The sequence below is a fragment of the Solanum tuberosum genome, unplaced genomic scaffold (assembly GCF_000226075.1).
Source record: "Solanum tuberosum cultivar DM 1-3 516 R44 unplaced genomic scaffold, SolTub_3.0 scf00312, whole genome shotgun sequence".
Classification (NCBI taxonomy): Eukaryota; Viridiplantae; Streptophyta; class Magnoliopsida; order Solanales; family Solanaceae; genus Solanum; species Solanum tuberosum.
Window position 1 is genome coordinate 640924 of NW_006239237.1, and position 11070 is coordinate 651993.

At 30.2% G+C, this 11070-nt stretch overlaps 1 long non-coding RNA gene across 1 annotated transcript; it reads left to right on the plus strand.

Annotated features, from left to right (window-relative positions):
- Positions 1-7120: 7120 nt before the first annotated feature.
- On the plus strand, positions 7121-8028 carry LOC107063158 (uncharacterized). Its single transcript, XR_001475100.1, has 3 exons — positions 7121-7275; positions 7352-7550; positions 7646-8028. It is a non-coding gene; the product is annotated as an uncharacterized lncRNA (long non-coding RNA).
- Positions 8029-11070: the final 3042 nt, after the last annotated feature.

Genomic DNA, 11070 nt, shown 5'->3' on the forward strand with positions numbered 1-11070 from the left:
AAGAAAAAAAAAAAAAAAATATATATATATATATATATGTATATCCACTAATTAGGCAGATTGAATATTCAGTTGATTTTTTTTTTCTTTTTTGGAGTCAAATGACCTAAAAGAATATAATTAGTTAAAAAGAAAACCAACAGCAACAATAAAATCCAGCGTAATGCTAGCCATAAGTAAAGTTTGAGGAGGATGAAATATACGTAGATTTTATCTCTATCATAGTGGGATATATCGAGAGAGATTGTTTTCATTAGAGTCTCGGCTCAAAAGAAATGTAACCGGCGTGCAGGAAAGGAAAGTAAGAAAAAAAAATAAAAAAAAATAGCAATGTACAAAAACAACATATTAATCTACGTGATTTCTATATCATACTATCTACTCCACTTGTTTCAAAATACTTGTCATATTTTATTTTTTTGATAGTTAAATGATATGAACTTCGACAACCAACATTTTAAGATATATATATTTTTTATCATATTGATATTAGAAAATTTGCAATTTATAGTACTATTTTTCGTATAATTTTTTAATAATTAAATATAAATTAATCTAATTTTAAAAAATAGACAAATAATTAACTCTGATAATACAAAATGTGACAAGTAAAATGGAAAGAGGTAGTGGTTGAAGTGTACTGATGACCTAATTAAGTGGCATTTTTCATCTTCGCCGCATACTTATGTTAATTCATGCCCCTCCTTAATTAAATATAATTAATGAAGTTAATTAGGATCATAATGGCCTATATAAACCCCAAACATTCCTAGAGAGACCTATAACACACTAATTCATGCCAATTACCTACAAGGTTATCTTGCAAATTAAAACAACTCCATCTTCAAGAATGGCTAATTTTAGGTTTTTGTTATGCTTGATTCTTATTATCTTGCTTTCATGTCCTCCCTCCGAAAGTCGTCCGCTCGGGAAATCTTCGCAGAGGAGAGGGGAGACGATGATGATGGAGACCGCTCAAGAAATTATTAAGGAAAGATTAAGACATGCAATCAAGTATAATGTGAAACGGTTAAGTCCCGGAGGACCTGACCCTAAACATCATTAGGGTACGTAGTTTTGTAATTTTCAAAGAAAGGAGGGACAAAAGCAGATATGAGGCTAAAGAGTCTATGAGCTCTCTGTTCCATTTTACTTGACACGTTTTTTTCAATGTGTTCTAGATCAGAAGAGTGACGATTTTATGTATTTGGTACCTAGCTATTATTAACCTTAAACTTTTCATTTGCTCTTTAATGTCACACTTTTACCATCATTGAAATATGTCATGACATGTATAAGATCATAAGTTTTACGTATACAAAAGTATACGTGCCAAAGTTCTCTCTTCTTTTCTTAAACTCTCCATCCAATAAACATTGTCATATGATAATGTCCTAAGTGCAACGGTTCCGTAGCAAAAATTTTAATGTTGAATTCACTAAATATACGTAAATTTTGAATTCGCTTCTGAGCGGGACTGATGCTACGCACCTATATATGGCCCTAGTAATGCTTTGTAATTTTAAATTTTAAATGAACAAGTTGTTGTACGATCCCTTCCCTTAAATATAATTCGTATATATAGTGATTGTGATAGTTTTTTTTTTTTAGTTTTTTTTATGTGATTGAGTTGTAACCTTTTGCTTTATGGATTAATATTCTTAAAGTACAAAAAGAGAAGTATATTCCTATTTTTATAAATATTGACGCAAGTGTCCTTTCAAAAAATAAAAAAAAATAAAAAAATAAATAAAAAAAAAAAAAAATATATATATATATAGATTCCATTATGTTTTTTTTTTTTAAAAAGAGTTTAAAGTATGTTGAAGGATAATACACAAGGAATATAGTGGATAAGCTAAGTACAAATTTATCTGAACCCAATAAATTTGATTTAATATTTTATATACATATTAAAAAATTTACTAAATATATAAATACTACAAATAATAAATTTTAAACTCAATAAATTAGATGCGAGATGTTATAAAATACTGAATTCAAACTTATAATGTTAAAATTTCAAATTCGCCCATTACCTAATTTATAAAACATCGTCTAGCAAAGACAAAATCATCAATTAATGGAATATGAGAGAGAAAATTTATATATATAATATAAAATGAATTTCATAGTACAAATACATAGAAAGTTTGATTAATGTTATTAGATTTTATCAAATTTCAAATCATAAATTTGTATTGACATTATTTCAATTTTCACGATGTAACTTTGTTAACGACAAGAGAAAATATGAGATATGTGCTAACCGCAAAGGTGTAAATGAACCAAATATCAAAATTCAACAATTTTAAATTAGTGACAGAATCAGAATTTCATAAGTATATTTTTTTTATGAAGGAATGTTAGTTGACATCCCTTAAGTACATGTGGCTTCGCCATTGCTTCGAATAGTAAAGAAGCATATTCGAATCTTTTTTTGTAACACTCTTCATTCTAATGTATGTGGCATCATATATATATATATATATATATATATATATAACTTGACAAAAAGTTTAAAAAATAAAATATTTAAATTTTGTAATTTAAAACAAACTTTAGTCTTTTGTGTGACTACAAATTATTTTATTAAGAATAAAAATAATAATTAAAATTAAAATTTTTAATTATAAAAAAGTGATATTCATTTTCGAATAGATTAAAAAATTGTGTCACATCTTCAATTTAAATTTTTCTCCTTTTATCCCTTTGTGTTTGTTGTGGTGCTTTGCATGCATGCAACAAAAAGGGACCCATATTTATGTCTTGTGGAACGATTTATTATAGATCACTTCGGACGAACCTTATTAAGATATCTTGTTTAAAAAAAAAACTCACACATTTTAGTCAACAATGTTGAAAATGATCATCAACTTTCTTTAGATTTGCATTTAAAGTTTAAATCTTAATTAAAATATTCTTGTTTTTCTTAAAAAAATATTATCTTTCTTGATTATATTTTTCTTTCCCATTTCTACAAATCATTCACATTTAAGTTGCAAAATCTTTTTTTTTTGTAATTAACGGGGAGTATTCATTGTTCCCATATATTTGCCAAACTTTGACTCTAAAACATGCAAGATTTCATGTAATCAATTCATTAAAATATATTTTTCCTAGATTTTCTATTAATATATATAGTCCGAGCTTTTTATAATTCATTATTTATAATAACATTTTATTGGAATCGATTTTTAATTTATATTATATTCTTTATAACAATATTTAATTACTATATATAAAATTAAAAGATTATTCAGGAAAATGATGCTATTATAAAACAATCACTATAACGATCAAATTTCCTTTAGAATCAATTTTTAATCATATGTTATTATATTACTATAATAACATTTCGTTATATAAAATAAAAAATATCTAGACAAACGAAATTTTTGGTGAGTGATTTTTTTTATAATTCATTATTTATGATAACATTTTATTGGAATCGATTTTTAATTTATATTATATTCTTTATAACAATATTTAATTACTATATATAAAATTAAAAGATTATTCAGGAAAATGATGCTATTATAAAACAATCACTATAACGATCAAATTTCCTTTAGAATCAATTTTTAATCATATGTTATTATATTACTATAATAACATTTCGTTATATAAAATAAAAAATATCTAGACAAACGAAATTTTTGGTGAGTGATTTTTTTTATAATTCATTATTTATGATAACATTTTATTGGAATCGATTTTTAATTTATATTATATTCTTTATAACAATATTTAATTACTATATATAAAATTAAAAGATTATTCAGGAAAATGATGCTATTATAAAACAATCACTATAACGATCAAATTTCCTTTAGAATCAATTTTTAATCATATGTTATTATATTACTATAATAACATTTCGTTATATAAAATAAAAAATATCTAGACAAACGAAATTTTTGGTGAGTGATTTTTTTTATAATTCATTATTTATGATAACATTTTATTGGAATCGATTTTTAATTTATATTATATTCTTTATAACAATATTTAATTACTATATATAAAATTAAAAGATTATTCAGGAAAATGATGCTATTATAAAACAATCACTATAACGATCAAATTTCCTTTAGAATCAATTTTTAATCATATGTTATTATATTACTATAATAACATTTCGTTATATAAAATAAAAAATATCTAGACAAACGAAATTTTTGGTGAGTGATTTTTTTTATAATTCATTATTTATGATAACATTTTATTGGAATCGATTTTTAATTTTATATTATATTCTTTATAACAATATTTTACTATACATAGAATTAAAAAATTATTCAAGCATATGATGCTATTATAAAACAATCACTATAACGATCAAATTTTCTTTAGAATCAACTTTTAATCATATGTTATTATATGACTATGTTTTCTATAATAACAATTCGTTATATTAAATAAAATATATCTAGATAAACGAAATTCTTGGTGAGAGATTTTATGAGGAATGTTCAGTGTTCCCTTATAAATAGCCAATCTTGACTTCATGACTTGCAAGATTTCATGTAATCAATTGATTGAAATTCAAAAAAATAAAAAATCCCCTAAACCTTAGATTTTCTATAATTCCTCTTAAATTTTCCAATATTTGAGGGTTTTCCAAAAAAAAAAAGATAGTATTTTCTGTATCTTAATACAATCATAGTCTTAGTGGTAGATAGATTTTGTTTACATATATATGGTCTTTTAACACTTTTTTATAATAGTAATTTCTTGCAATAATTTTTTACTATAACAGTAAAATTCTTTTTTGAATCGTTTTTTAATATATATTCTCTATAAAAAATATTTCGCTATAGCAATTAAAAAGTTTCTCGACAAATTAACTGCTTGTTATAGAAAGATCATTACTTTCCCTTGCCATCAACTTTTAAATCTCATGTAATTATATATTTTCTATAATAGTATTTTGTTATAACAATCAAAAAATATTCTCATATAATTAAATACTTAATCTTGACTTACTTGATTTCATGTAACAATTGATTGAAATTCAATTATTACTATTTCCCCTAAAACCATAGATTTTCTCTAATTCCTCTTAAAATTTTCATTTGGGGTTTTACCAAAAAAAATAATCAGATTTTTCTGTATCTTTTGAGAATGATAGTCTATGTGCTGGATGGATTTTCTTTCCATATATATATAGATGTACCCTTTTGGCTTTTACGTAAAAGAATCATACTTCCTATGTTTTAATTTATTTCGACACAGATAAATAAGATTTTTGAATCTTATAATTTTAAATACTTAAAATATACTAAATGTCTTTTAATATTATTGTCCTACACATATTACTTGGAAAATTATAATTAAAGAATTACCAAAAATTCGAAAGATACATAGAATATACTAAATGTCTTTTAATAGTGTTGTCTTACACATACTACGTGAAAAACTGTAATTCAAGAATTACCAAAAATTGAAAAAAAGATATTTCTTTAAAACAAACTAAAAAGGAAATAACACAAACAAATTAAAAAAGAAGTATTATAAATTCTCATCATTCTGAAAAAGATAAATCTTTAAATATCCAATCTTGACTTCATGACCTGCTAGATTTGATATAATCAATTGATTGAAATTCAATTTTTTCCCCCAAAAACCTTAAATTTTCCATTTGGGGTTTTACCAAAAAAAAAAACTCAGATTTTTCTGTATCTTGGTAAAAATCATAATATTTTGTACTGGATGGATTTTCTTTCCATATATAGCTACCCTTTTAGCTTTACTATAAATTTTGCTCAATATTTGATGTTGAAGAACAAAAAATGGCTAATATTAGAGCATCAAAAAAGATGAATGAGAAAGAAAAAAAACCCACAAAGAGGACTTGGTGTTGCTCAACTTGAGAGGATTAGATTAGAGGAACAGCATAAAAAAGATTCAATTTTTCAAACAATTCAATGCCCCAAATCTATACCAACATCATCAAGAATTGATTTTTCTTCAAAAGATTGTGTCTTTACACCAAATCAATCAACCCCTTTTCTTGAAAATTGCTCTAAATTGTGGAGTGGTAATCATTATAGTCAAAAAGTTGATCATCAGGGTGTAGTTTATGGGCATAATTTGAACTTTCCTGGTGTGCTGCAACAGAGATGTCAACAGTATCAGAAAATTTCTACTTCTACATCAATTGTAAGTCAGCTTCGTTGAGTTTTTAAGTATTCCTTCGTATTTAACCAGAAGGGAGCCTTGGCGTAACATAAGGTTATTTGTCATGTGACCTGGAGGTTACAGGTTCGAAATGTGGAAACAATCTCTTGTAGAAATGCAGGGTAAGATTGTGTATAATAGACCCTTATATGTGACCTGGAGGTCACAAATCCAAGATGTGGAAACAATCTCTTGCAGAAATGCATGGTAAGATTGTGTATAATAGACCCTTGTATGTGACCTGGAGGTCACAGATTTGAGATGTGGAAACAATCTCTTGCAGAAATGCAGGGTAAGATTGTGTATAATAGACCCTTGTATGTGACCTGGAGGTCACAGATTCGAGATGTGGAAACAATCTCTTGCAGAAATACAGGGTAAGATTGTGTATAATAGACCCTTGTGTTCCGGTCCTTTTAAGGACCTGCATATAGCGAAAACTTAGTGCACCATACACCCCTTCATATATACTTAACGAGGGGTCTCAGGTTAGATTCTTGGTTGCTTGTGTTTGAATTGTTGAGGAAAATTGTTTTTATTGTGGAAATTGTAGGTGAATATCTCCTCAGGGATTTCATCATCGTCATCATCTGTACAAAGTTTTCAGATGGAGCCCCCTTCAAACCAAAGTTATTATGGCTGTAAATGTTTACCTTATTTGCCTGAAGAAGTTAAGGTACTTTTATTAGTTTGCTTGATAAAAATGAATAAATCCCCGTTGTCGCCATAAACTAATACTCCCTCCATTTCAATTTGTTTGTCTTACGTACTATTTGTGTGTTTGATCCCCTGGTTCCAAGATAATGGCCAAAAAGAGTATCTTATGTAGCTAGAATAACAAAAAAAAATGGTATTATATGTATGCTCATAAATTTGATGTCTATTTTTCTGAATAGCTATATTTTGGTTTGTTGGTGATGTATTATAGATGGCGAGAGTGAAGAGGCCCTATCCGTTCTCTCCAGAATACCTGCCTGTCCCTTTTTTTCAATGCAAAAAGTGTTGTGTTTCCCCTGTATCCAGATCACACGAATCCACTTCTAGCAGCAATGAGTGCTCAATCAATGTAGAAGAGGGAAATGTGTTTAAAAGGTTCTATATCTTACCTGAAAATCGCTTAATCTTAATACTCGTGAGCCTTATAATTAGTCATTTGGCTTTTTTACAGAGAAGTTGTGTCAAAGTCGAGAGCTTTGTCAGAGTCTGAACCATCGATTTCACTAAGAGAAACTAAAGCTCTCAATGGAGATTTTCTCAGATTAGCTCCTCCAGCAGCAGCTTTGCCACATTTAGGAGCAGTAAATCGGCGTTCTTTAACTGATTCAGCCCCACAATGCCTTCAGCTATTCGACTATGTTCCCTCTCGGGTGAGACTAAAGGACTTCAGCACTTTATATTCTTGCTCATATACTCTGCCTTTTGAACTCGGTTTCACTACCTTCCGAACGTGTTTAATCTACAGGTTGCTGCTGCAGAGTATACCCCGCCTTCAGGACTAAGCATATCAGTTCAACAACCCATCCTCGGATTCTTCCCATCTGCAAAGGCGCAGATAGGTCAAGAAGGAACTCGTGGAAGTGACTTTCATACTGAAGTAGGAGGAAATGTTGATTTGGAACTGAAGCTATAGAAGTTAGTCCATGCCATATTTTTGTGATGTCCTGGTGCGTATGGCTCGCATTAGAGGTGTGTCTGTGGGGCTTTAATTCTTTTACATGATAGAGAGCGTTGCTTCGAGTGATTGTCCTACCATTTATTGGGATAGTTTGTAGATAATTTTATATACTTGTTGGTGCATGAAAAACATTGTGAAAGGTGAATCACAGAAGAGAGGTTTTCATTAGACTCGAGGCTCCGCTTTTTGGTTGAGTTTTTTAAAATTTTTGCAGTTGTAATAATCAACTATTTTAACAAAATATGGAGATTTGGGTTCTTCTTGATCTTGCTAAGTTCATGTACTGAGGTTGTGTTGCAAATTTTGGACCTAAATGTTTGTCGTGAATTGCGTGACCATCTCACCTAAAAGTAAAAGTTGTTAGAGAAACACACTTTTAATTACTTAATTATGTCTGCAATACACGGGGAATCTTATCGCTCTGGAGAAACTCCCTACACTCTTAATGAGAGGTTCAGCTAGTAGTCCTAATATTACTTTTCCAATTACCAGAAACAGTATGGCCTTTATCCATGCAATTACAGATCAATCAGTCTCCTTCTGCAGAAACTTTTCCGTCAATTCCCAATTCTTCTGCATATCACAAATCATTTCATTATACAGTTAGACCTCACTATATCAGCCAAGTTTTTTGGGAATCAATTTTTCATGTTAGGTTATATTATGACATAATACGTAGACCAACACCCAAACATGGCCTTAGTTGGCAAGTAAGCAAGCACTCCAACTTTGAGAGTGCATATCTAGACACCTCAAACTTGGTCTGAAATTGCAACTAAACACTCCAACTCGTCTCCATTGTGTCTCATGGACACTAGACGCTTACATTATGCGTAAATTTTGGAGGTGTCTAGATGATAATTTTGTAAGTTGGAGTGTTCAACTGATACAATGGAGACGAGTTGAGGTTTTTAGGTGTGCATATATAAAGTTGGAGTGTTATTTACTTGTCAACTGAGGCCAAGTTAGAGTATTTGTTTAAATATTATGCCTTATATTATTAAATTAATTTCTGGACACGTGAATTGCATGTATACCTCATGTTATTGTATAAATATTTTAAAATAATACAAATTAGTTATTGTAGATTTGAAGGGGGGAAATGCAAGTTTAAACTGATGAATGGTGAGCTTAGTCAACCGACTTAATTGTTGAGCATAAGATGATTAGATATTATTTGAATAAGTAAATTTAGTGGTAAAACTGTAATCATATTCAACTTTATATTTCAACGGACATATAGTTTATATGTGAATATAAGTGACATCGGCTAGCTAGAAATGCTTTACATCTAGTAGGTTTTTTTACGGCGTATCTTTAAGAAATTGTAGTTTCCTTTTTTTTGGTAAAATGATCATACGATGTTGTTTTAGAGATGTTTGACAGTATATGTTCTTATACTGATCATTCATAGATTATAGGACATATTCATGGATTATAGACTCTGAAGCAACATACATTCATCTTTTTTCTTACTTGGTAGATATCATCTTTGGACTCCGGTGTGTCCTACATTGTGTAGACACTGGGAGAATCCGATAACAAATTCCTCCACAATGATCATCTCGTCTCCACTCACATCAAATTGTTTGATGATTTTGTCTACTTTTTCATCAACATCCAAAAATGTTGTTGCACCCGTGACAGATCTTTCAAAATGCACTACTTTTGGAGGATCCACCATGCACCTGACATAATTTTTCAAAGAGTCCGAGCAACATACTTGATCATTAAAAGCAGTTACTCACTTTTTTATAGCAGAAATATTTGGTTTCCCATTTTCTGTGTACAGAGTTCCTACTGCAGTGTTTTCGACATGTTGAAAAATATCTGAGAAAATATGTTTCATCATTTCGTGTTCTTTCCTTTTCTTTTTGAGCCAAGTGCCATGGACTTAGAGTCTCACTAATATTCCATGCGGCACTTGACAACTTACTCACGAATCTTTCACGATCTTGTAAGCTCAAGTAAGCCCTTTGAAACTAAGATCGCTAAGAGAATGCAAAGAAAGACTTAGAAATATTTAGAAGAATGCTTTGTATTGCTTGGAGAATGATTACAACTTGCTTGGTTTGCTTTCTTGGTGCCTAGCAAATGAGGGGCACCTCTATTTATACTAACACCTAGGGACTAAAGTGCAATTTAAAATTACTTTCTAAGTCCCTAAACTTATTTACACAAAAGCCCCTTTCTAGAATTCTCTACACACTCTAGAGAATTCTAAGGCTTTCTTCAAATATCTAAGTCATTCTAGAGAATTCTAAGGAATTCTCTAGCCTTCTTGAATAATCTAAAAGGTTCTAGAGTTCTCTGCAACTGTCTCCACAACTCTAGACCCTTCCACCCCTATCCGGACGCAAAATATAGCTGTGATGTGGCGGGACGTGACACAAGACACAACTCTTTGTATATCTTATCGACTTTTAAAAAGGGTAGCTTGGGCACGAAGCATTCCGTGTTCACATAGGGTCCAGGTAAGTGCCGCACACCCCAAGGGGCTGTGATGTAGACAACTACCTACCCTGACACAAGCATCAGTGGTTGCTTTCACGACTCGAACTCGTGACCTATATGCTATGATGCTCGGACTCTCCAAAAAGGATCACACATCGTATCAGATCCTCCAAAAATGCACTATTTTGGAGGATCTGACACGCAACAATCGACATTAAGAGTCCGAGCAACATAGACTATAATTCATTGAAGGAGAATTCTACCCTTCCCTCAAGGCTCCACTTCTAGTTAGGAAAGTATATCTTTCGAGGATCTTATGGAGTGGTATCTTTTACCCATTGCATCCTTTGTTTCATCTATCCATCTTGTGAAACCTTTGACAAATTCATCCATATTGATCATTCCATCATCATCGAGATCAAATTCTTCAATTACCTCATCCGTTTTGTAATCCTTGTCCCGATATAATTTTCTTGATCTGATTTTCATGAAAAGTTGTTTTCGCTCAGGTACTGACACAAACTTATCTCTGTCCTGATCAGCCTCTCAAATACCCTGCATCGCGTCGATAAGAACATGTTTACTTTTTGCATATTATGTACTGAAATTCCCACCTATGTTGCTTGGACACTCAAAATGTTGCCACATCTGTGATGGACCTCCCAAAATGCACTATTTTTGAAGGATCCAACACGCATCCGACAATCATTTTTGAAGAATCCAAGCAATATAGGTAATTCCCACTATGAGATTCATGA